Source organism: Felis catus, chromosome B3 (assembly GCF_018350175.1).
Source record: "Felis catus isolate Fca126 chromosome B3, F.catus_Fca126_mat1.0, whole genome shotgun sequence".
Lineage (NCBI taxonomy): Eukaryota > Metazoa > Chordata > Mammalia > Carnivora > Felidae > Felis > Felis catus.
This window is the reverse complement of record NC_058373.1, coordinates 87487753-87514638: the sequence shown is the minus strand read 5'-3', so window position 1 is coordinate 87514638 and position 26886 is coordinate 87487753. Positions and strand designations below refer to the sequence as shown.

The 26886-nt window shown below is 35.0% G+C and overlaps 1 long non-coding RNA gene across 1 annotated transcript in view; it reads right to left on the bottom strand.

The window, feature by feature from the left end:
- LOC123386054 overlaps nucleotides 1-21701 on the bottom strand; it is a 28328-nt gene extending 6627 nt beyond the window's left edge. Inside the window, exons 1-2 of the long non-coding RNA XR_006599544.1 lie at nucleotides 21180-21701; nucleotides 4249-4384 (exon numbers count right to left, since the gene is read on the bottom strand). This is a non-coding gene — a long non-coding RNA (uncharacterized LOC123386054). The remainder of the gene's footprint in view (nucleotides 1-4248; nucleotides 4385-21179) is intronic.
- Nucleotides 21702-26886: the final 5185 nt, after the last annotated feature.

The following is a 26886-nucleotide window of genomic DNA, read 5'->3' as shown; positions in this document are numbered from 1 at the left end:
TTGGGAGTCATTGTTCTTGTGGACAGTATTTGACGCCATAAAACTAGATGATATCGCCAATAGAGTTTCTGTAGATAGAAACAAGATGCTTAAGAAGCCTAGGACATCCCATTGGACAGTAGTTGGGGAGATTTGCAAGAAATAGCAAAGGAGATTTTGAGGAAGTGGCTATGGATATAGGGGGAAAGCTAGGAATGTGCCGATTCTAGAACTAAGTGAAGAAAATGTTTCTCAGAGAAGGGAGTAATCAATAATGTCAAACTCTTATGATAATTCAGGTAAGATGAGAACTGATAATGGCTGGTTGGACTTAGCAACATGGGGGTCATGGCTGAAAAGATGGTGGGGATAAAAGTATGATTTGGAATGAGTTCAAGAGAGATTGGGATGAGATGAATTGGAAACAGCAAGTATACACAACTCCTTTGAGGTATTTTCTGAAAAGGGTAGAAGAGCAATGAAATGGTAGCTCGAGGAGAAAGTGATATGAGAGATGGAGATGGGGAGAGTGTCTATTTTAGATACAGAAATAATGGTGTTTGTCTACATATGGATATGGAAAAGTAGAGAGGAAAGACTTGACAGTGCAGGGGAAGGAGGAAAGAATTCCTAGAGAAATGTCCTTGAGTAGGTAAGAGGGGATGGGATTGAGTATACAAGTGAAAGATCAGCTTTGATCCAAGTAGGCACAGTTCATTCATAAAGGCACCAGAAGGAAAGGCAGGGCTAGAAGCAATGGTTGAGTAGACATGTTAGGACATGTTAGAATTTTGTAGAAGTTCTCTTCGGACCACTTCTATTTTCTCATTAAGAGCCAAGGTTATCTAATCTTATTATCTGATGAGAGTGAGGAAGGGAGTGGTGTTAGAGATTTGAGAAGTAGGAGACGGTATATATTAGCGACTATTCTGGGGAGCGACTATTCTGGGGAAATGCAGTAGGGTTCCTGGGCTAAACTGTGAACTCACTTGAGGTTATTAATTATGAATTTAAAAAGAGACCAGTCAGCATTTGGAACATTCAATGCAGTTTATCTTCATACACATGTAGTTATTTATTTAGGTGCAGATGAGTAGCAGATGGAAAGTTAGATCTAAGCAGGATTGAGGTTTGCCAAATAGGTACAACAAAATGACAGAAGACCAGAAGAGCTGAGAGTATATATACCAGAGTGATTATAATGTTGAACGTTGGAATAGAACTTGGATATTAACTGACTGGGTGGCTCAGTCAGTTAAGCATCTGGCTCTTGGTTTTAGCTCAGTTCATGATCTCAGTGTTCCATGAGTTTGAGCCCTGCATCAGGTTCCTCACTGACAGTGGAGCCTGCTTGGAATTATCTCTCACCCTCTCTCTCTGACCACCCCCCTCTCAAAATAAATGTATAAACTTAAAAAACAAGTTGTATATATTGGGAAGTGAGGATATGAAGGGAATAAGGGACAGAAAAAGGTGGAAGACCAATGAATGGATTCTAGGTCCTGCCGGGGTTGTCATTAATAAGCTGCTATTAAATGACTAGTCTGGCTAGCTAGCTACTCTATGGATACTGGCACAAAAATAAACACCACAGCTTGTAGAATTGTAAGTTGGCCTGACCGGTGAGATAATATAATATGTATGAGGTGAAAGGGTAGTACAGAGAAAAGAATTACCAAAGTCAGGCTCTAAGGGTAAGGTTTTCAAACATAAGACTGGTTGATCTCAACAACCTCAACACTATCAGGTTCCGCTTGCAGACCCATAGTAATCAGGATAAATGTCCTTCATCTCATTAGAGCTAATCTTTTGGAGAGCTAAACCCACAAATACCTATCTAGTGTTACTGAACACAAGGCATTTTGCTAGGCTCTGTGATGAATATGAAGCTATAAGGAATTCCAAGTCCCTACCCAAGGAATTTTCAATCTAAGTTATTGTGGAATGGATCTTTTTCCCTTCCCTCCTTCCTTCCCCATTTTTTGTCCCTGAAGCCATCTGGTGGAAGTGTTCAGGAGAAAAAAAGTCTAGAAATATCAAAGCAAACTTCTGAGAAATTCATTGATTCTAAGCACTACTTACTAAGTGCTTTACTACATACCAGCAATTTTGCCAGGCGTTGATATCCAGAGAGGGGACATACCTGTGAAGCTGACATTATTAAATGAGATGGTAAGAGAGGAGTAGTAGGTAAATCTGACTGGTAACATCAAGGAAGGTCTCAAAGTGGAGGTGACTTGAGTTGAATCATTAAAGCTGACTAGAGTTTGTGCTTATGCATAAATGAGAGAACTAGTCCATTCTGCTATTTTCTGTTGTTTTGACTGAGAAAAACCCCCTCTTTCTGTTAAAATCATCCTCACATTCTGCCCTTTTTAATTCCATCCTCTCATCTTCCTAAAGACCTGCTGATGGCTTGAGTTCTTCCATATGCAAGTTTCTACCTCTAAAAAAACCATAGTTTTAAATAACATTTATTTAACTGTTATTAAAGTAATATTATTTATATGGTTTATGTTAGCTCTCATTCTGTTTTTCTTTTTTATTAGCAGCATGTGAACTTCATACCTCTTCATCACATGGTTTTGCTTTGTTTTGTTTTGTTTTGGTGTTACCCTATGTGAGAGCAAACTAGCAAAATAGTATCTTAAAGCTGCTACAGCTCTTGGATGTTGTTTTACATATGAACAAATAGTTTTGGAAGAGTGAAGTCATTTATAACCTTACTTCCTGACTTTTACAGGTAAATTAAAGTTTATGTCACACACTTTAGTTTTGAATTGTCCTGAAATTAGTCACTATCAGAACAGTCTTTTTTTTTTTTTTTAATTGATGTAATATTCCCCTGTATACTTTTAGGGCATGAAAAATCTTAAGATATTTCACAATGGGAGATTAGCTATGACCAATATCATGTCTCCCAAATCTACTTTTGATTCCATAGACACTAGTTCACTCCTTTCTTGGTGGAGGAAGCATTTCTGTCCATCCCAACCCATTTTGCTGCTGTTCTCGCACTTCCATTTTATTCTCCTCCTGTGGATATGGGTGGAGTTGATGTTGAAGTTTACCTTTTTTTTTTTCTTTTTCCAAATGTGAACTAGGTGTGGATAAGGTCTCAACTCAAATGTTCTTTGAAGGAGAAAATACATTTTCCCTGCCAGAAGATGTTATTAAGAGATTAAATAAATCCAAAAAGTGTATTTCATTTAATAAAAAATGTATTTAGCTTATAAAAGAAATGTATGCATTTGTATTATGCACTATAGAAAATAGATGGCACAAGTAGCTCTGGGAGGATATTTGATCATTCTTCTTCGACTACATAAAACTCCGTAAATGAGTGACAAGCAGCTGGTGTCTCATTATCTCCAACACAGAGTCTTGAATGCAGTCTGCAAGCCTTTGAATAGTCTGTTTTTGTATCTAAGTGAAAAACTTTTGAGCTCAGCCTTTTTCCTCTTCTTTTTTGCATAGACATATTACTGGGCTGTATTAACATTGAAAATCCAATTGATTCTTATCTGTATACTTATAAAAATTCTCACTTTTGGAATAAGGACATGTATTTCACACTGTGGATTTAAAGTCACAGTAAATAATATATGAGTAAGAATTTGAAAAATGGAGACAATAGTGAATATGTGTATAAGAGACTTAGGCAAATTAATTATTGCAGAAGTTTTTCTGATGGGTATTTTATGGGTTTTTGGGTATCAGGGATTAGGCCCATTAAGTGTGGGGTCCATGCCTTACTCAATACCTGACTTCTTATTCTTCCACACATACCTTTGTATAGACAGCATCTAGAACCATGCCCATTTTGAAGGAATTTCATTAAATTTGTTGAATGAAAATAATTTTAGTTAAATTCACATTACTTTTGAACTTTTATTGTATTAGATTCTTATGGTTAATCTTCTCATGCATCATGAAACATGCTTATACTTAAATTTATGATGACTACGTAGCTTAAAATTTAAGTTAATTCTGTTTTTGATATAATGTAGTCTTTTAATAAGAGTGTCAATTATATGCATTTCCAAATATAGCTTAGATTTCATAATTCTGTAAGACTTTACATATAAATAAATATGCAAATAATTCCTGACATGCTCCAGTACTAATGGAGGAGCTGAATACTAAAGATTTACAATGATATTCACATAAATAGCATCAGTTCTATCCCATGCTGTATTAGTCATTTGGGGCTGCCATAATAAAATACTATAGACTGGGTGGCTTAAACAACAGGAACATATTTCTCACAGTTTTGGAGGCTGAGAAGTCCAAGATCAAGGAGCTGGACAATTCACTTCTTCCTGTTGAGGGCTCTTCCTGGCTTTTAGGCAGCTGCCTCCTTTTTGTGTCTTCATATGACCTTTTCTTGATGAATACTCTCTTTCTTTTGAGAGAGAGAGAGAGAGAGAGAGAGAATGAATGAGTGTGAGCTCTTTGGTGTTTCTTCCTATAAGAGTACTAATCTCATCATGAGTTCCCATCCTTATAGCCTTTTCCAATCCTAATTACTTTCCAGAGATACCATCTCCAAATACCATCACAACTGGGGGCTGGGGCTTCCACATATAAACTTGGAGGGGGGGAGCACAAACATTTAGTCTGTAACACATGCAGAACACATTTCTGGCTCGTTACTGCTTATATTTAGCCACTATCCCCACTCCTTCAAGTCAGCTTCTTTTTTGATGTTTTTTATTCTTATTTTATTTTATTTTATTTTATTTTATTTATTTATTTTTTTTTTACTTTATTTTAGAGAGAGCACAAGTATGGGAGAGGGGCAGAGGGAGTGAGAGAGAGAGAATATCTTAAGCAGGCTCCATGCTCAGCATGGTGGGGAGATGCTCGATGGGGGACTCGATCCCACAGCCTTGGGATCATGACCTGGGTGGAAATCAAGAGTTGGATGCTCAACTGACTGAGCCACCCAGGCACCCTTATTATTTTTCTAAATTTTATTTCCAGTATAGTTAACATACAGTGATATATTAGTTATAATATAGTTGTTCAAAAATTCCATACATCACTCAGTGCTCATCACAAGTGCACTCCTTCATCCCCACCACTTATTGTGCCCATCCTCCAACAACCTCCCCTCTGGTAACCACCAGTTTGTTATCTACAGTTAAGAGTCTGTTTCCTGACTTGTCTTTCTCTCTTTTTTTATTTTGCTCATTTGTTTCTTAAATTCCACATGAGTGAAATAATATAGTATTTGTCTTTCTCTGAGTGACTTATTTTACCTAGCTCTATTTCTCTAGCTTCATCCATGTCATTGCAAATGGCAAGATTTCATTCTTTTTTTGTGGATGAGTAATATTCCATTTTGTGTGTGTGTATGTGTGTGTGTGTGTGTGTGTGTGTGTGTGTATATATATATATATATATATATATATATATATATATCTCAATCTCACCTCTTCTTTATCCATTCATCTATTGATGGACATTTGAGCTGTTTCTGTAATTTGGTTATTATAAATAATGTTTTTATAAACTTAGGGGTGCATGTATCCATTTGAATTAGTAGTTTTGTATTCTTTGGGTAAATACCCAGTAGTGTGATTACTGGAATGTAGGGTAGTTCAAATTTTAGCTTCTTGAGGAAACTCCATACTGTTTTCCAGAGTGGCTACACCAGTTTGCATTCTGACCAACAGTGCATGAGTGTTCCTTTCTCTCTACATCCTTGACAACACTTGTTTCTTATGCTTTTGACTGTAGCCATTCAGAAGGTGTGAGGTGCTGTCTCATTGTGGTTTTGATTTGCATTTCCCCATTATAAGTGATGAGCATCTTTTCATGTGTCTGTTGACAATCTGGATTTCTTTTGTGGAGAATTGTCTGTTCATGTATTTTGCCCATTTTTTAAATTGGATTATTTGTTTTTTTCTGTTGAGCTGTATAAGTCCTTTATATATTTTGGATACTAACCCTTTATTAGATAAGTTATTTACAAATATTTTCTCTCATTCAGTAGGTTGCCTTTTTTAGTTATTTTTGTTATTATTTATTTGTTTATTTGTTATTTAGTTATTTAGTTATTATTGTTTCCTTTTCTGTGCAGAAGCCTTTTATTTTGATGTAGTCCCAATAGTTTATTTTTGCTTTTATTTCCCTTTCCTCAGGAGACATACATAGAAAAATGTTGGTATGGCTGATGTGAGAGGCATTTCTGCTTGTGTTCTCTTCTAGGATATTGGTGGTTTCAGGTTTCATGTTGAGGTCTTTAATTAATTTTGAGTTTATTTTTGTGTATGGTGTAAGAAAGTGGTTCAGTTCATTGTTTTGCATGTAGCTGTCCAGTTTTCCCAATACCATTTGTTGAAGAGACTGTCTTTTTCCCATTAGATATTCTTTCCTACTTGTTGAAGATTAATTGAGCATATAATTGTGGGTTTATTTCTGCATTTTCTATTCTGTTCCATTGATCTATGTGTCTATTTTTATGCCATTACCATACTGTTTTGATTACTACAGCTTTGTAATGTAACTTGAAGTCCAGATTTTTTATGCCTCCAGCTTTGCTTTTCTTTTTCAAGAATGTTTTGGCTATTCTGGGTATTTTGTGGGTCCATATAAAATTTATGGTTGTTTGTTTTAGTTCTGTGAAAAATATTGTTGGTATTTTGATAGGGGTTGCATTAAATGTGTAGATTGCTTTGGGTACTATTGATATTTTAACAATATTTTTTCTTCCAATCCATGAGCATGGATTGTTTTTACATTTCTTTGTGTCATCTTGTTTCAAGTCAGCTTCTTTTGATTGGAATTCTTGCTGATCCAAAAGATGAGCTAAGAAAAACAAATAATTGGTGAGTGAGAAGAGCAAAATAAGCACAGTGGTAGAATGAATGAAGTAAGACCAGTTAGGAGTAGAACCAATGAAGCAGTCAGAATGTTATTATTTTTACCACCGAAAAAAAATTGAAAGTAAAAGACGAAAGCATATAAGGCTTAGTCAGACAAAGAATGATAATTGGTGTACTGAAGTGATATTGAGATGCCTGCCAGGGGACTTCTGGAGCAGCCTGTCTACCTGTCCACCGAGGTAGAAGCCAGTCCTGGGGTTGGTGGTTGTGGGTACCCATGGCACTTCTCTGGGAATATGTCAGAGATGTGTGGGGTGTGGGTGCTAGGAGGGGTCTGCTCATAAAGGATCCCCAATGTGTGTCTCTGTATGGTTGTTCACTGGTTATGGTACTCACGATACCCAGTAGCTGCCTTGTTTAAATAGTTCAGGCAGATGAAACCTAGAAAGCTTCTTCTTAAAGCCCTCAGGTCACTCTGTCTGGAGAATGAAAACAGCTCATTAGCTCAAATATTTAACCCTGGCTCTGAAGTGATGACATGGACATTGAAATCCTGAAGTGTGGCTTCAGGGATGTACAGCCTCATTCAGTGGGGGGAAATAGTAATATGACAATAGAGTTAGTGCAGCAATGTTCCCACTAGATAAAACCTCTTTGTCACTCCTGATAGACCCTCTAGATGTCATAAGACACTAGAATACCATTTCTAGGGCAATTTGTCAAACAAGATTTAAGTTTTCTTTCCTAAAAGTATTTGCACAAGTTATGGTACCAGGGAAGGCCAACCATAGGACAAGGATCAAAGAATGAAGTTAGTGAGTCCTACCCTTGGGGTTCTTCCTGGAGCTAGTCTTTTTCCATTTGATCGCTCTGTTTCTGGAACTCAAAGCCTTCAGTGGTAGTTAGAAAAAGCTACTGATGATTTAGTTGCTATGCTATTATCCATACTAATAATACCTCTGTTAATGGGTGATTCTTTAGGTCAGGAATCATGTATTTTTCACCAGTGTATCTTTTTTTTTTTTTTTTTTTAACATTTATTTATTTTTGGGACAGAGAGAGACAGAGCATGAACGGGGGAGGGGCAGAAAGCGAGGGAGACACAGAATCGGAAACAGGCTCCAGGCTCTGAGCCATCAGCCCAGAGCCTGACGCGGGGCTCGAACTCCTGGACCGCGAGATCGTGACCTGGCTGAAGTCGGACGCTTAACCGACTGTGCCACCCAGGCGCCCCAGAAGATGAGGAAACTAAGACACAGAGGGGAGGGTATGGACGTAGCCGCTAATAGGTGTGAAGTCAGGTATTAACATTAGGCCTCATGGCTCTCTCTTAATTCTTTTGCAGTGCTGTTTCCTTTGTGCTATGCTACTTCCAAGGCTGCCACTGGCCCTTTTGTGCAAATGAGAAAGAAGTTTGTCTTTCTTAATAATAAGAAATATTACAAACATACAACCAGTTTTTAGGACTTACGAAAATTGAATTATCAAACATAAAATAATAGATGTTTTGAATTGTTAATAAAACTTTGGAAAAATAGCCACTGGGATATAAAATTATTTCTAAAATATACATCTTGCTTTCATTGAAATTAAATTATTTATGACAGATAGAATGCTTACTTTCTCCAATATCTCCTTTCCTATAGAAAGGGTTCCTAGACTTGTGTGACATCTCTTTTGTGACATTATAGGCCATAATGAGTTTATAGCTTTTAAGTATAAGATATTTTCTCCACTGGTGACTAATATTGAAAAAGTTAAATATGTCCTAAAGTATTTGTATGTGTGTCTTGCAGAAAGTGTATTATTTTATACACACATTTGATTTTTGAGATTTTATTCTTCTCTGCATAATAACTTTTTTTTTTTAAGTTCTTTTTTTTTTTTTCAACGTTTATTTTATTTTTGGGACAGAGAGAGACAAAGCATGAACGGGGGAGGGGCAGAGAGAGAGGGAGACACAGATCGGAAACAGGCTCCAGGCTCTGAGCCATCAGCCCAGAGCCTGACGCGGGGCTCGAACTCCCGGACCGCGAGATCGTGACCTGGCTGAAGTCGGATGCTTAACCGACTGTGCCACCCAGGCGCCCCTCTGCATAATAACTTTTAATGAACAGTGTGATTATGCTGTTGTAGAACTTTAAAAATATTATGGTAAGAACATTTAACATGAGATGTACCTTCTTAACAGATTTTTACGTGTACAGCAGAGTAATAAAGGTTGTACAGCAGATCTCTAGAACTTAATCATCTTGCATAACTGAAGCTTTATACCTGTTGAATAAAAACTTCCTACTCCCCCCATCCCTGGCCCTTGGCAACCATTCTGTGGTCTGTTTATAGATGTGGGACTATTTTAGAATCCTCATAGAAGTGGAATCATGCAGTATTTGTCCTTCTATGACTGGCTTATTTCACTTAGCATAATGTTCTCAAATGGCAATGATTTTCTTTTTCTTTCTTTTTTTTGGCTGAATAATATTCCACTGTATGCATATACCACATTTTCTTTATCTGTTCATCCATCAGTAGGCATTTAAGTTGTTTTCACATTTTGGCTATTCTGAATAATGCTGCAGTGTGCATGGAAGTGCAAATGTTTCTTCTAGATCCTAATTTAAAAATCTTTTGATAAAAACTTAGAAGTGGAATTGCTGGGTCATATGGTAGTTGTATTTTTAATTTTTTGAGGAATCTCTATACTGTTTTTCACATTGGCTGCACCATTTTGCTTTCCCACCAACAGTGTAAAAAGGTTCCAATTTCTCCATATTCTCACCATTTACTATCTTTGTTTTTTTGTAATAGCCCTCCTGCCAAGTGTGAGGTGATAGCTCATTGTGGTTTTACTTTGCATTTCAGTGATGATCAAGGAAATGTAATACTTCAATGAGAAATATAACTGATTTTTCAAGACAACTTAAACTTAATGATATCATAACAATGTCTTATTCCTTACTATGGTCATCAGTCCATATAAATCATAAATTTTTACAAAGTTGTAGTAATTGACATTCATCATAATTTTCAAATTATATATGTTATCTGGGAAAGTACTTCTCAAACTGTAGTGTGTATTCAAGTCATCTGGAGATCATGTTAAAATGCAGATTACAATTCAGTAGGTCTGGTGGGACCCAAGTGTCTATAGTCTAACAATCTCCCAGGTAATGGTGATGTTGCTTGTCTATGGTCTATACTTGGAGTATCAAATATCTAGAACAATGAAAGGCCATGATATTCCTCATTATCGTAAGTCTTTCTTTCAAAGACAATATTAGTATATTCAACAAAGGAAAAAATTGGTTTTGAAATTTAGTTTTGGGTCATATACAGACTGATAAATTTATAAGTGGATGAAATCTTCCTCCTCTTTCTGGTAATTCAGTGTTGGAGAAGTTGGTGTCAATCAAGAAACTGCAATTGATTTCATACCAATGGTATAATTTTAGTAAACAACATTACTTCATGTTTCTTCACAGAATTTCTTATTCCCTTTGACTTTTTCAGGATACTATTGATTGAATTTTGGCTTCTGTACATTTTGCATATAGCAGTAAGTGATATCTATGTAGCAGGAGGCTGCAGTACTTCAATCGTAGTTAATTTTTGTACTGCCAGTTTTTCATAACAAAAAATAATCAATTGCCATATTAGTGGATGATTACATAGTAATCTCTACTATTTGTCTAAGGAACACTGGCTTTGTATATTATTAAAGGGAAATGAATATTTGCTTTACACAGTGATTTATATAATCCTAAATGTATTTGTAGACTTACGTTCACAATTCAGAAATACTAGTACACGAGTAACAGATAATATGAACTATACAGGTTTACATTTAACTTGTGCACTAATACCAATACAGGACTTTAAAAACTTTTTTTAAATGTTTACTTATTTTTGAGAGAGAGAGAGAGAGAGAGAGAGAGAGAGAGAGAGAGAGAGAGAATGGGGGAGAGGCAGAGAGAGAGAGGGAGACATAGAATCTGAAACAGGCTCAAGGCTCTGAGATGTCAGCACAGAACCCGATTTGGGGCTTGAACCCACAAACCATGAGATCATGACCTGAGCTGTAGTCAGACACTTAACTGATTGAGCCACACAGGTGCCCCAAGGACTTTTTGCTCACATCTTTAGATATATATCTATCAGTACACTAGGCAGAAGTATAATTCTTTTTGTAAAAACACAGGTTATTTTAGATGTTTGACCAACAAGGCCTTTTGATTATTGAACTCATTTGTCCATTGTTAGAGAAGAATGGTGACAACATACTGATTTCATCTGAACAAGATACAGACCTGCTATATGTTAGAAAACTGTCATAATAAATAGAAAAAATGCCCATGTTTTGAATCAATAATGTTATAATCAAAATTTGACAATAGTTCAAAATGGCAAAGCTGCCTATGAGGTGAATTTTGCCTCTTGAATATGGAGTCCCTGTAAAAGTGCCTAAATGAACAACCCTGTGTGGCAGCCCTGGATGCTTTCCTCAGCCTGCTTCATCCCTCATGTTGTCCCATACTGAGACTCCAGTTGTACTGGTTCCAGCTCTCCCACCTTCTCCGCTTTCCAAATTAACCCCAAGAAGCCAGTTGTAGAGAACAGTTAGTTACCACAAGCAATAATAATAAAATCCATTTGGGTTTCTACATGGAGGCCTCTCAGAGAGGGAGTTGGTGTTTTTAGGTCCTCCATCCACAGAGTTTGTATGTCAGCTCTTGAGCAGAAAGAAACTCTTGAGCAGGTTTTTGCATGGTGGTCATTGCATTTAACTGTCTGTTTTAGATAGCAGAAAGAGATCTGCATGTTAGGCTCCCTGGATTTATCCCATCACAAGAGCAGATCCTACCACCACCCAGTATTCTATACAAAGGAAGTCAGACACAGAGTTCTTCCTTGCCTAAGGGCCATATTCCATCTTCATTTCCACATTACCTTGACTAGAAATGCAAGTGCATGATAGAAGAGTTGTGTCTGAAAGGGACGTGTGGAATCACCAAGCACAACCTCCTCTCCAGTGCAGGAATCCCCTTGCTAGCTCCATTGATCACCTACCTTCTATCTCAGAGTTTCCAGTGATGGGTGGCTTAGTAGCCCATTTCATTTCAGCTCCTTTCAGGAGCCCAGGTCTAATTATTAGAAATAGTCTCCATATATCAGGTTCCCTTAATTATCAGTTAATTAGTTATTTCCTTATAACTTCATTTATTCAGATGATTTTTTTTTCTGGAACAGCATAGACTTTGTTCTTCTTCAAGCTTATTTACAAAATTGATATTAAAGTCCACATATAGCTATAATGAATTGTATAGTAGTAGAATACAGGCTTATAGAATTTTAAAATTAGAAGAAATTATATAATAATTTATACTTGATTTTCTTCATTTATTCCTTTTTCACAGATATTTAAGTATACTTTAAATCTCTTGCATCCTTTAAATATTGCAAGAAAATCTCTTCTAGCATGTAAGATAAGAGCTGAAATGCTATCAGATATCACTGAAAATAAAGGCTCTATAGAATGTAACTGATTGTATAGAAATGCTCAAGGTCATTTAGTCTAATTAACAGTAAAGTCAATCAATACCTACTGAATGTTAGTGGATGCCCATGGAAATAATTAAGCAAATTGTCTTCAGGGAATCCATGTTTCAGACTTCTTTTCCAATTTGCCATGCTCTGTCCAAGGCTGCCTTTCCCCCTCCTCTTTATAGTTCTTTTTATGTTTTCACTTGAGATCTATAAAGATCCAGTTGGAATTTAAATTGTAATGATTTCTTGTGGGAGCTTTTCTTCTTTCCCTTTAGCCAGGCCCATTTTTTTTTTTTTTTCTTTATTAAAAGAGTTAGGCTTAGCTTGAGTAAATCATGATCGCTGAGGTCTTCCAGCCTACTAACAGGGGCAAAATGAGGGTGTATGCTGGCTGGTAGTTTTGAAGGCAAGTTGCGTATGGGTGGGCCATGCTGCTGAGGACTGCTATATGCTGGATGTCTGTCTGATAAATTTGGGCCCGTTCTTCTCCTCGGTTATTTTTGGTGGGGAGGATTATTGACAGTATAAAAGAAGGACAATCTCAACATAGCCATAGGGGCCATGAATATGCTCAGAACACTCTTTCCAGAGGACACACAGAGATACCAAGTCCTGAGGTATTACTCCTAGTTTTCCCAAAAAGTTCTATCTACCTCTGAAATGTATAATCTAGAATAATTCTCATGAGACATTTAATAGGAAAGTTGGAATCATAGTGAAAGGAAATACTCATGATTCTACAGTTCCTTTGATACTCCTTCCTTTCAGCTATCTGTGCCTGTATACAGAAGCATAAGCAACAAATACTAAGCAAATTGCTATGGAGGATTCTTGCAGGGAAATTATCAAGCTAAGACAAAATACCTACCTTCTAGTAATTTATAACTTAATTGAAAGAATTATGTGCAAAAAATTCTTCAGGCTCAATATACTTTTTTTGAAAAAGCAAAAAAAGTGGGGGTGTGTAGTGGTAGTTATATCAAAGGAAGTTATATGTGCATTACAAAAAAATATTTTGAATAGTACCAGTTGTCAACATTTTGTCTCATTAACTAACTCTATCAATCACCTAAGTGTTCTGATGGTGCCATTTTTTGATACCTCTATTTTTCAGGTGGTCTTTTTCTCCTGAAATGATGCCTGAAGTCAGATCCATATGTTCTGTTTACGGTTCAGAAATGTTGATCACTATTAATTCACAGGAGAGATCAGGATGGTTTTTGTCTTAGTTAAAAAAGTGAGTTATGTTAGAAAAACAGCATAGAAAAATAAGAAAATACAAATGAGTAAAAAAGGTCCAACTGCCAGAACAACTGAATACTCAAATATGCTTCCTCTTCCACCTGTGTCCCATCTGAATGTAGCCCAAGAGAAAGTCCTAGTCCTAGATATGACAGCACAACTGAGGGGTTATCACCATACAATTCTAATCACCCTGGGGCCTGGCTGTTGTCTGACCAGCGCGGGATCCACTTTCAGAATCACATCTTGAAGAGCTTACTTTCTAGAATCATTGCTTTTTCTTCATTAATTTTCTCTAGCGTTTTTGTTTTGTAATTCATTGATATCTGTTGTTATATTTCTTACACGCCTTTCCTTCTGCTTAGGATGTAATTTGCTCTTCTTTTAATAGTTTATTAATGTGATATTTTTTTAGTTGCAATATATTTTTTTCTTTTCAAGTTTTTATTTAAATTCTAGTCAACATATATGGTAAAATTGGTTTCAGGTGTAGAGTTTAGTGATTCATCACTTATATATAACATCCAGTGCTCATCACAAGTGCCCTCCATAATACTTCTCACCCATTTAGCCCATCCCCCACCTTCCTCCTTCCATCAACCCTCAGTTTGTTCTTTATAGTTGTGAGTCTTTTAGGGTTTGCTTCTCTCTCTCTCTTTTTTCTTTCCCATATGTTCATTTATTTTGTTTCTTAAATTCCACATATTAGTGAAATCTATTAACATGAAATCTTATATCATGGGTTTTAAATCATTCTTGTTTTCTAACATAAGCACATATTTTCTCCCTCTAAACAATTCAGTATGTTCCACAAATTTGGGTATGTTGTATTTTTAAATTTTTCATTCAATTCAAAATGAACTGTTTTTTTTGTGGGTTCCCTTTGACTCATAGCTTACTTATAAATATTTTGTTTAATATCTAAATACTTGGAGATTTCCAGAAATTGCATTATTAAAATTTCTAGTTTAATTCTGTCAGAAAAATACTTTGTATGGTTTCAGTCTTCTAATATTTTTAAGACATTATGGTAGATAATATTGTTTATTTTTATTTTTTATTGTTAAAGCATATGCAATTAAACAGAATGTTAATCTGTTATTTATGGGTGTATTTTTCTATAAATATTAATTAGGTCAAGTTGGTTCATAGTAACATTCAAATCTTCTACATCTTTGCTCATTTGCCATTTATTTTACTATAATTAAGAGATGACTAGTGAAATTTACTATTTTAATTTGGATTTATCTCTGTTTTCTGGAAGTTCTATCTATTTTTGTTTCATAAATTTTTAAGCTCTGTTATTATATGCATAAACATTTAGGACTATTCCATTCTGTTATAATATGAAAAGTATTGCTTTATCCCTGGTATTACTTTCTTTTCTGAAGTCTACTTTTCTGATATTAGTATAGTCGTGCTACTTTTCTTATGACTAATTTTTGCATGTAATATTTTTTCCATCCTTGTAATTTTATTTATTTATTTTTATTATTTTATTTTTAGAGAGAAAACTCATGAGTGGGGGAGAGGGGCAGAGGGAGAGAGGGAATCTTAAACAGGCTCCATGCTCAGTGCAGAGCCCAATGCAGGGTTCGATCCCACAACCCTGAGATCATGACCTGAGCCAAAATCAAGAGTTAGATGCTCAACCAACTGAGCCACAAAGGCACCCATCCTTGTTAGTTGAATCTATTATCATCTCTATATTTAAATTGGCTTCACACATATATCATATAGTTAAGGCTTAATTTTCTAGCCAGTTGAACAATATCTTCCTTTCAATTCAGTATTTAGAACATTTGCATTTAATATAACTAGTTAGAGGGCTGGTTTTAAAAATTACCACTTTGCTACTTGTTTTCTATTTGTCTTCTCTGATCTTTGTTCATTTTTTCTGGTGTCTAAGCTTTCCTTTGGATTCGTTGAATTTTTAAAAAATTTTTAGAATATCAGTCTCTTAGATAAATCTTTATTTTTATATTCCAATGCTTGCTCTAGAGATTACAATATATGTCTTTAATTTATTACAGTTTACTTTCAAATACCGTTTATTTTTGCTTTAAAGTGTCCATGACCTTTTAAAGGTATTTAAAAATGAGATAAAGTATATTTTTATTTACTTATATTTATCATTTGGCACTCTTTATTCCTTTGTGTAGAGTTAAATTTTCCTAATTTTCCTTTTGCTTAAAGAACTTTCTTTAACACTTCTGACAGGGCAAGTGCTAGGGATAAAGTCTCTCAAGAGTTACTTTTCTGAAAAGTATTTGCCTTTATTTTTATAAGACTTCTTTTCTGGGTGAAAAATTCTGGTGATAAGTTTTTTTCCCCCTTTTGATATTTTAATGTCTCTTCATTCAGATAGTTTTTGATAAATTCATAGGTTCAGATAGTTTTTGGTAAGTATGCTGTCATTTCAATCTTTGTTCCTTTATGCATAGTGAGTCTTTCTTCCTTCTAGCTGATTTTAGGATTTTTATCAATGGGTATTTTACAATTTGATTCTGATATGCCGTGGTATTTCTTTCCTCATATTTCTTTTGGTTGGCATTCAATGAGCTTGGATCTGTGGGTTTATACAGTTTTTCATCAAATTAAATGAGATCATTGTTTTGTTTTATTTTATTTTCACTGCCCTTCATCTTGTACTGCAGTTACAAACATATTAGAATATTGTTCCACAGATCACTGAGTTTTTAAAAAAATATATATATAATTTTTAAGTAATCTCTGTACCTAACGTGGGGCTTGAACTTACAGCCCCAAGATCAAGAGTCACATGCCGTACTTACTAAGCCAGTCAGGTACCCCCAGATCACTGATTTTAATTTTTTTTTTCTCCGTGTTCATTTTGGATAGTTTCTATGGCTCTGTCCTCAAATATGTTGGTCTTTTCTTTTGCAGTATCTAATATGATATTAATTCCATCCAGTTATTGTTATTATTGTTATTCCATCTAGTTACTATATTCGATCAGATATATTTTTCATCTCTAAAAGTTTGGTTCTTTTTTTATATCTTCCATTTCTCTCCTCAGCATGCTCACATTTTCTCTCCCTTTTTGGAATATGAAGCATTTTAACATCTTTGTCCACTTGTTCTATTATCTCTGTTTTTAAGTCTTTTTCTATTGACTGGTATTTCCTCTTATTAAAAGTTATAGTTTCCTGCTTTTTGAATATCTGATAATTTTTTTATTGGATGCCAGACATTGTAAATTGTACATTTCTGGTGTTGGATTTTGTTTTCCTTTTAATAGTACTGGATTTTATTTTGATGTGCAATACAGTTACCTTGTATCAGTTGAAATGTTTAGAAGTTTGCTTTTAATTTCAGTTGAAATGTTTAGAAGTTTGCTTTTAATTTTATTAGGCTTTTAATCTATGACTGGTATTACCCCACCTAGATAATAAACTTCTGAAAATTTTATCTGATGCCTCATCTATTATAAAGTCTTTCCACTCTGCCTGGTAGGAACACAAACTATTCCCAGCTTGGTACGCTTAGGAAGTTGTTCCAACTGCTTGCTTCCTGGGGCTTTTCCTCAGCCACAGACTCAAAAGGACCCCTCTGCAGATTGCTAGAGCTCTCTTTTTGTGTAGCTCCCCCCTCTCCTGTACCCTGATCTACAAATTCTGGTTGTCTTGATTTTACTGAGCTTTTTTCTCTGTCTCCTCAACTTAGCAAGACTTGCTGGCTCAATGTGGAGTCCCTCCCCTCACAGCTCCCTTCTGCAGCCTGGTAACTCCCAGGTATAACTTGGGCAATAGTAATGCTCATCTTGCTTGTTACTCTCCTTTCGTGGATCATAGTCCTGTCCTGCTTTTTTTTTCCAGTGTCTGAAGATTGCCATTTCATTTATTTTGTCTGATTTTTTAGTTGTTTATGATATGAAGATGAATCTGGTCTGTGTTATTCCATCTTGGCTACTAGCACAATCTGTATTGTTGTTTGTAGAAATATATAGCTTTGATAAATTCTGCTGATTAGAGAATACACTCTATATTACTTCAGTATTTTGAAAGTGTTAAGGTTTGTTTTAGAGCCTATATGGCTTTTGTCTCTGAGCTATCAATTATTGAAAAGATTGTTATGTTCAGAATATTATTATGAATTTATCTATTTCTCCTTATCATCCTTTAATGCTTTACTTTCTAAACTTAGAGTTTATGTTATTAGAGTTATTAGAATTATGTTATTAGTTTTTAGGAAATTTAATATTGCTATTTTTTCCTGGTGGATTGAAACTTTTAAAATGTGAATGGCCATTTTTATGACCAGTGATGCTTTTTGCCTTAAAGCCTATTTTGTCTACTATTAATATAACTTTTTGTTTTCATAGCATATCTTTTTAAATTCTTTTTACTTTCAACCATGTGCTATATGTTTTAGATAATTCTTTTATATATGTATATATTTAATATATTTCTCTCTGATATGCTACTTTTTACATTTTAATTGGAACAGTTAGCCCATTTATATTAAATGTAATTACTGATATATTAAATTTTAAGCTAGTGTTTTAATGTGCTTTCTTTATTCTACTTGTTCTGTATTTCTTTTTTTCTCCTTTTTGACTTTATTTTTAAGTGCTAATTATCTTATTATAAAATTTTATATAAAATAAGAATTAATATAAATGCAAAGTATATCAATTCAAGTAAACTTATATAGTGCCAAACAAGGTATTAATATTTAAGATGAAAAGTAAAAAAGAAAAACCTTTCACCTTATATGTAATTATTCATGTTTTAGATGTTGTTGCTTGCTGGAATGTCACTTTTTTCTTAGATTTAAAATGATGAGTTCTATTAAACTTAAGTATGCTATGAAATATTAAATTGTATTTATGAAATCACAAATGAAAACAGGTTATAAAACTTAAGAATTTACAAGTAAGCACAACTAATTACTGAAATCTTTTCCATATTTAAAAACTCTAAAAATATAGGATATTAAATATGTCTGGAAATAACTAGCCAAACACCAAGTTTCTTAAAACTCAGCTTTTAAGAGGGTATTACAGCATAAATAGAATGTGAAATAAATAGAAGTTTCCATGTATGAACAAGTTTTATGAATTACTTTTAAAAACAAAGAAGCTGCAACTCCTCAGACTGTTCTTATTCAATGCTACAACTTAAAAGGATTTTTTTAACACCCTCAAGGGAAAAAAACACCCTTAAATTTCTTTTAATGTTAAAATTACAAAGAGTTTTATTTTTTTGAGTTTATAGAAATTTATATTCAAAAGCTTCTAGAGAAGAATCTCTAATATTACTGTATTTTTTTCATTGAAATGTAAATAATTATATCTGGGGATCACTATTAGCTGTTAAAAGAAAGTTAACAGTGTCTGGAAAATTCCCCAAAGGGCTCAGGCTTTAGCCTTTACAAATAAGCTCTTAAAACTATTGTTCCGAAGAAAAGTGTACACTGCTAGACTACTTTACTCAAAGTTCCTGTTCATTTAAAGTGAGATTTTTGTAGTCACTTCGTGATGAACCATTTTTATTTGGGTCACATGTTTTTTTTTTTTTTTTTCTTCAACGTTTTTTATTTATTTTTGGGACAGAGAGAGACAGAGCATGAACGGGGGAGGGGCAGAGAGAGAGGGAGACACAGAATCGGAAACAGGCTCCAGGCTCCTAGCCATCAGCCCAGAACCTGACGCGGAGCTCGAACTCACGGACCGCGAGATCGTTGGGTCACATTTCTAAACATAGATAGATGCCAGGCAGGGAAGTAAATACCTGTTTACATCTAAATTATTTCCAACTAGTGAATTGGGGTTTTATTTATTTAACTTGTCAAAGTTGACTCGGCAATGTATGGATTGTTTTTCTAAAATTGTCACTTCATAGAAACATCTGTCACTTCATAAAAATGACTTTAATTTGACTAATGTGCACTAAAACTATAATCAAACCCAAAATCTCACTTTGACAAGTAATCATCCTATTACAAAAGTGACTCACAAATTTGCGTTTTTTTTCCTCCATTTCTGGTAAAAACTAGAAAACATTAAAAAATATGTAATGCATAGCATGACTCTCTCAAAAAATTACTGTCTTAGAAGTGCACAATGAAAATATGTTAGAAATATCTCTTCTAGGAAAATAGCTATATGAAAAATAATTGTGTATGTTTTTTGTATTATTTCTTGTCGAAGACTTTTTTTTTTTAATGTTTATTTATTTTTGAGACAGAGGGAGACAGAGCATGAACGGGGGAGGGTCAGAGAGAGAGAGGGAGACACAGAATCCGAAACAGGCTCCAGGCTCCGAGCTGTCAGCACAGAGCCCGACACAGGGCTCAAACTCACAGACTGCAAGATCATGACCTGAGCCGAAGTCAGACGCTCAACCGACTGAGCCACCCAGGCGCCCCTGTCAAAGACTTTTTTGTGCAATTCTACTACAATTTCAAATTCAACTTTCAATAATCTAGAAGATGAAAAGGATGAGCATTTTATCATTATCCACTCATTTTTAGGCAGTGAAATTTTAAAGGCCATCTCACATACAGTAGAAACAGAGCTGAAACTGTAGAATATTGACATAAGACAAAAGACCGACATAACAAAGTTCGAGGAGATTTTGATGACAAAAGCAAGTAGTCATGTGATCAACATAAATTGGTGGTAAAAGATTAATTGAAGTCTTTGGTTGTGATCACAAAGAAAAACCCAGAATAAATATTGCAGACTAGAAAGAATCTGAGGCTGTTCCTCACGAGTCGTACTGCATAGGAATCTGCTCCTTTGGGATGTCACAAGCCTGTTGTTAGATGCACAAATCAGTCTGAATTCTTAATTTCATTTGCTAACTATCTTTAACTTTCTTGATTCTCCTATGAGTGTAGCAAAGCAATTTGGTGAAGAATTCTGCCACCAGACTTTCTCTGTGTTGCTTCTTCATGTAACTCTTTGTCATTAAATCTTCCATCTCTTCCAAAAGAACTTAATTTCCTGCTGCTGCCAGCTCACATTTTCCATCTTTACTTTCTGAGGAATTAAAATCAGGAGGAGAATTGCCAGGGTCTCCCAGGGAGTCCCTATATCTGCTTTTCATTTTCAGGGTATAAGAAATGCCGATCTTGAATGTAATATGCTTACCATAATAAGTTTGTTGAAATGGTCCATGAATCAATTGGGACATTCTACAAATCCTCATAGAACCTATGTATTTAAAAATGTAAAGAGAGTCTGAATGCTTGCTTTCCCCAGCAAATTTATTTGGTATCAATTCTGATAGCTGGAGACCATGGTGGCCTCAGATGCTTAGTAGAGAACCTTTGGCCAGGCAAGTTATCTTTTTGTTCTGTGGACTCACAACTTTCATACTTCTTGCCTTGGAACTGATTTTCTTAATCATTACTTTGTTTTGCTCTTTTCCTATCTTTAGTGTTCATCTCAGAAGTTAAAAATGTATCCTTGGCTTATCAATGTCTAATATTAATTGATAACTTTACTCTTCTCCTGGTTAGTACAAGGAGCTTAAAACATTTGACTACATTTTCATTATTCCCAATACAGATGTATTTTTGATGAGTCGATATTTATTGAGATTTACTTACATGTTTGCGACTTTCTTCTCTCTTTATTCTTTTTGAAGATCCCCTTGATCTTCTCCAGTGATTATTTCCCCTTTTTCTGGAAAAATCCTTTGCAAATTCCTGTGGGTCTCCTAAAGGTAATTTTTTTCAATTGTTTATTCATCTGAAATGTCTTTATTTTTTTATGGTTACAAATTCTAGATTAGCAGTTTATTTCTGACTTCTGCTGCTACTGTTAAGAAGTCACCTGTCAGTCTATTACTCCCTTGAAGGCAAGTTGCTCTATCTGCTTAAAAAAATTTTTTTTATTTTATTCAGTTTAACTATGATGTGTTTAGGTATGGATTTCCTTTTATTTATCCTGAGTGGTATTTATTGGAATTCTTACATCTGAAGATTGGTGTTTTCATCAGTTTGGGGGAATTGTAAGCCCGAGTCTCCACAAATATTGCCAGTGTCCATTCTTTCTTCTTCGTCTAGATGCCAGAACTTAGAATTTCTCATGGAATTCTTGTATTTTTAGATTCTGTTCCATGGTTTCTACCTTTTATGCTGCTTTCATGCTACATTCTCGAAAGTGTGTTCTGACCTATTTTCAGTTCACTGTCTCTTCAGCTCTTTAATATGTTGTTAAAATTCTCATTAAATTCTTAATTTTGTTTGTGAAAATTTTCAGTTCTAGAATTTCAATTTGTTTCTTTTTCAAATCTGTAAAGTCACTTTTTGTAATTGGCAGTTTCCTACTGAAATTTTTAGAGCTTACTTTTCCTTGAAAATGGTAAGCATAGTTTTTTTTAATTTAAATTTTAGTTAGTTAACATACAGTGCAATATTGGGTTCAGGAGTAGAATTCAGTGATTCGTCACTTATATACAACACTCAGTGCTTATCACAAGTGTCCTCTTTAGTACTTATCACCCATCTAGCCCATCTCCCAACCTCTTCCCTCCATCAAGGCTCAGTTTGTTCTATATCATTATGAGTCTCTTGTGGTTTATTTCTCTCTCTTTTCTTCCCCCTCTTCCCATATGTTCATCTTTTTTGTTTCTTAAATTCCACGTGAGTGAAATCATATGGGATTTGTCTTTCTCTGATTGATTTCGCTTAGCATAATACATTCTAGCTCTATCCATGTCATTGCAAATGGCAAGATTACATCTTTTTGATGGCTGAGTGTTGTTCCATTGTATATATATGAAAATGGTGAGCATAGTTTAACTGTGTCTGATACCTATCATTATTTTGATTATTATTTAAAAAATTTTTTAAAAAACATTTATTAATTTTTGAGAGACAGAGAGGAGCATGGGTGGGGGAGGGGCAAAGAGAGGGAGACAGAGATTCTGAAGCAGGCTCCAGGCTCTGAGCTGTCAGCACAGAACCCAACCTGGGGCTTGAACCCATGGACCGTGAGATCATGACCTGACATGGACCACGAGATCATGACCTGAGCTGAAATCAGATGTTTAACCGACTGAGCCACCTAGGTGCCCCTATTTTGATTATTTTTTATCACTGCTGGTTCTCTTTCATGATCTTTTTTTCTCTTCATGCTTTAATGAGTGCTGGACATTGTGTTTGAAACAGTGTTTGCTGGAATAATATGAGATTCAGGTTGACATTTTCTTCCTCTAAAGCAGGGTACTAACAATGTAGGGTATACTTGCAAGCTCACAGCCTCAGATTTCATAGGATACTGAGATTTAAAAATGGAGTCTACCATCTAGACAAAGGCTGGTTTATTTTTGTTTTACCACTATTCTTAGGGTATAGCCATTTAGGGTCCCAAGTCCCTGTGTTGGGTGGGCCTGGAACTCTGACCACCTCCCTATGACTAAGAGACTAATGAAAGCTACCTCCTTTAGACTAGCAACTGCTCAGAGAGAAAACCTTTCCCAAGCCTTGGAGTTTTGTTCTGTAATTCTTTATCATCTTGATATATCTTTGATATTTTAAAGAAAAATTTTAATAATATCTTTAATCAAGATTATATATGTATATTTTCTGAATGTGGTTGGCTTTAGTTAGTCTTTCATTACCCAAAACAAAAATTTTATGCATCCATTCTATTTTCTTGGTATCCATTTCTCTCCCTCCTTCTCTCTTTTTCTTTCTCTTTTGAAATATTTATAGAGTACTTTTTTTCAAAAGATAAACCTTCAGAATTGTTGTATGCCATTCTTTTGCTTTCATATTTGATTAGTAGTTTGATTACATATAGAATTGTTTTGAAGTCATTTTATATTAGACTTTTGAAGGCATGATTTCACTGTTTTCAGCACTTATCACTGATGAGAAAACTAGCACCATTATGGTTTTTGTTTGTATATATGTACAGGAGGTCTCCTGTTTCCTAGGAAAATCAGCACCAGAAATGTCCATGTAATGCAAATCTATTTACATTGGATTGTTTGGAGGTACTGTTTTCTGATAAAAATGAATGGTAGCATGATATGGCATCTCCCAAGTTTTAGTTCACTTTCCAGATTAATCATGAAGATAGTAATATCTGCAGAAGTATTTTAAGACTTTTCTCCAGGAACCTGTCTTCGATTCTTTGATTTACTTTAAAATGATTCTCCTTGGAAAATCCTTTCCTGTTATTTTCCTGGTTGATTTTCTCCTCATCCATTATTAACTGATCTGACCCTACTAATCCTCATTTAGCAATAGCTTTGTTAATGATTCAAGAAGCAACCCAAAACTTTCATCAACTTGATGAAATCTAACATTTTTTTGGGATTTTGCATTTACTTTAAAATCAATTATGCTATATATGAATTATCATACATTTATTAAAATATTTATTTTATCATATATTTATTAAAAATGCAATAAAAGACTGGCCAAAATGGACTGTGATGTGATTGATGAGGACAGATGTCAGAGTGACAGGGGGATAGGTGGGTATTTGAGTCAGGACTCATTTTATAAATGGCCAGTCCGTTAATGATATTTTTGAGGCATGACTGTGCTTCCTCTGAGATCTCATGGCTGTAAGAATGCAGGTAGTGAACCTATCAGACATCAAGGACCTTACGTAAATTGTTTCCATAGCCCTTTCCTGGAAGCTTCTAGGATAGTCTCTATCTTTGGTGTTTTACAAACTTTTATATGTATATTTCTATTTCTAGGTATTTGTCTTTTCCATTCATTGTGCTCAGTACCTACTTTCAGTTTGAAACCAGGTGTCTTCAATGCTGGGATGTTTGCCTCTGCTTTTATTTTATCTGGCAATATGATCCACTAATTGCCATCTTCTAGAAATTTTAATAAATCTCTGGTCTGCAGATGACTCTCTTCTCTTTTTGGTGCTCTTATGAGTTTGCTATCTTTTGTATCTCTTTACTGTAATTTTTACAGGAATTTTGTTAATAGTCTACCATATAGAACAGAAGCTTCAGTATCATTTAAATCAGATGCAGAGCACTTTATTCAATGGAAATAGCTACATCAATCTATTTTCATCTATCCATCTATACCAACTCACTATTAATATATATTAGGCTGTTGATGATTTTTTAAAATTTATTTGTTTTTTAATTAACATCCAAGTTAGTTAGCATTTAGTGCAACAATGATTTCAGGAGTAGATTCCTTAATGGCCCTTACCCATTTAGCCCATCCCTCTTCCTACAACCCCTCCAGCAATCCTTTGTTCTCTATATTTAAGAATCTTTTATGTTTTGTCCCCCTCCTTGTTTTTATATTATTTTTGCTTCCTTTCCCTTATGTTCATCTGTTTTGTATCTTAATTCATAAGTCATATGATATTGTCTTTCTCTGACTAATTTTGCTTAGCATAATAGCCTCTAGTTCCACCCACATAGTTGCAAATGGCAACATTTCATTCTTTTTGATTGCCAAGTAACACTCCAATGTATATATATACACCACATCTTCTTTATCCCTTCATCCATCGATGGACATTTAGTCTCTTTCCACACTTTGGCTATTGTCAATAGTGCTGCTATAAACATTGGGATGCGTGTGCCCCTTCGAAACAGCACACCTGTATCACTTGGATAAATACCTAGTGGTGCCTTTGCTGGGTCATAGGGTAGTTCTATTTTTAATATTTTGAGGAACTTTCATACTGTTTTCCAGAGTGGCTGCACCAGTTTGCATTCCCAAAGATATTTTTTAAATGCTGTCCATAATTTTTGATATTTCTGATTTAAAAATCTCCCTTTTCTCTGGATGCACATAGAAATTACCACAAATAAAATACTATTTTATCTTGAATAAATTTGTGTTCTATATCAGATAAATATTTCATTCTTTTTGAATGTGACAACCATTTGAGGACCAATTAAGAGAGAATGGCTGTTTTGAGGGCCACATAATGAGAAAATTCAGTGTAAAGGCTTTTGACAGCCAGTCTGAAGAAATATGAAAATTCAGAGATAGGCCTCCACATTCCAGCACAATGCAAAGTAGACCCAGCAAAGAGAATATGGCAACTGCTGATACTGAGAAGCCCACACACTAAAAGCAACCAAATTTTCCCAGCGTTAGGATTAGGCAGTCATCCTGAAGAACAGTTGAAATAGGAGCAAAGAGAAACATTCTCTGTTAGGGGAAATTGAAGTCAAAGGTCAGCCAAAGAAATTTTTGGTTGCCTATTTGGAAAGAGACACACTTTAGGACATTATGGATGGATAAAATATTTTGAATATGAGCCCTAAGTCTATTATGCCACACAATCTAAAATTTGCTCACTTTCAAAATGTTCTTTTTTTTTCTCAAAAGGTTCTTTTTTAAATCATTGATTGGCACGGCAGAAAGATGAGACTGCAAATATATGTTGTTTTCATGGTAAGGTCATAGTGGTGCTAATTACTAAGCTACTGAAATCCTTACTAAACAAGTAACATTCAGAGCTCATATATTTAAAAAATAGCACCAGGGCCTATAGAAGGGCTTCTCAATGAGATATGGACATGAATCCTGCAGATAGCACCTGTTTCTTTAAACACTCCACTGCTCCAAATCAGAAGGGTGGATATAGTGAACTTCAGGCTGTGGCTGGGCTCTTTCTCCCAGGAGGGGAACTCGATGTGTGTGCCAGAGCAAGGAATGGCCAAGATTCTTTTTTGTCACAGATGGTCACAGCTGAACTGTGGTTTATAGAGAAGCTTTTGTTAAAAGGTGAAAATTATCACTGTAATTTAATCATTAAAATTATTAAAATGAGCATAACTCCAACTTTAATTTTAACTCCCTCCCTCCCCCAACTTTATAGCTTTAATGGTTCTCCTGACCAGTAACAGGTAATTCTGCTAATTTGTTAGGAAGGTAACTTTTTGAGCCTAGCTTCTTTTCCTTGAACCAGTGCTAAGCTACTTGGAGATTTTCTATTGACGAGCTGACTCAGGAGCGGAAAGATCTCTAAAGCTACTCTGAGTCCAATGGCATGAGGTGGAGTAAAAGAACGCTGGGCTAGGAGTCAAAAGTTCTAGGTCTAATCTTGGCTTAGTTGCATTCTACCTCATCTGTAAAATGGGATTAATAGTGCTAGCTCTGCCTACCTACAAGATTGTGAAGAATAAATAGGGCTACAATGTGTGTATTGACTTTTTTTATATATACTTGAAAATTTCTGGTATCCCATTTTGAGAAAGAGGAGGAAAATGCCTTTTCATCCTCTTCTCCATTGATAGTTTCTTAGGTATATTAGTTGGCTCAGACTACCATAACAAAATATCACGGATAGGGTGACTTAAAC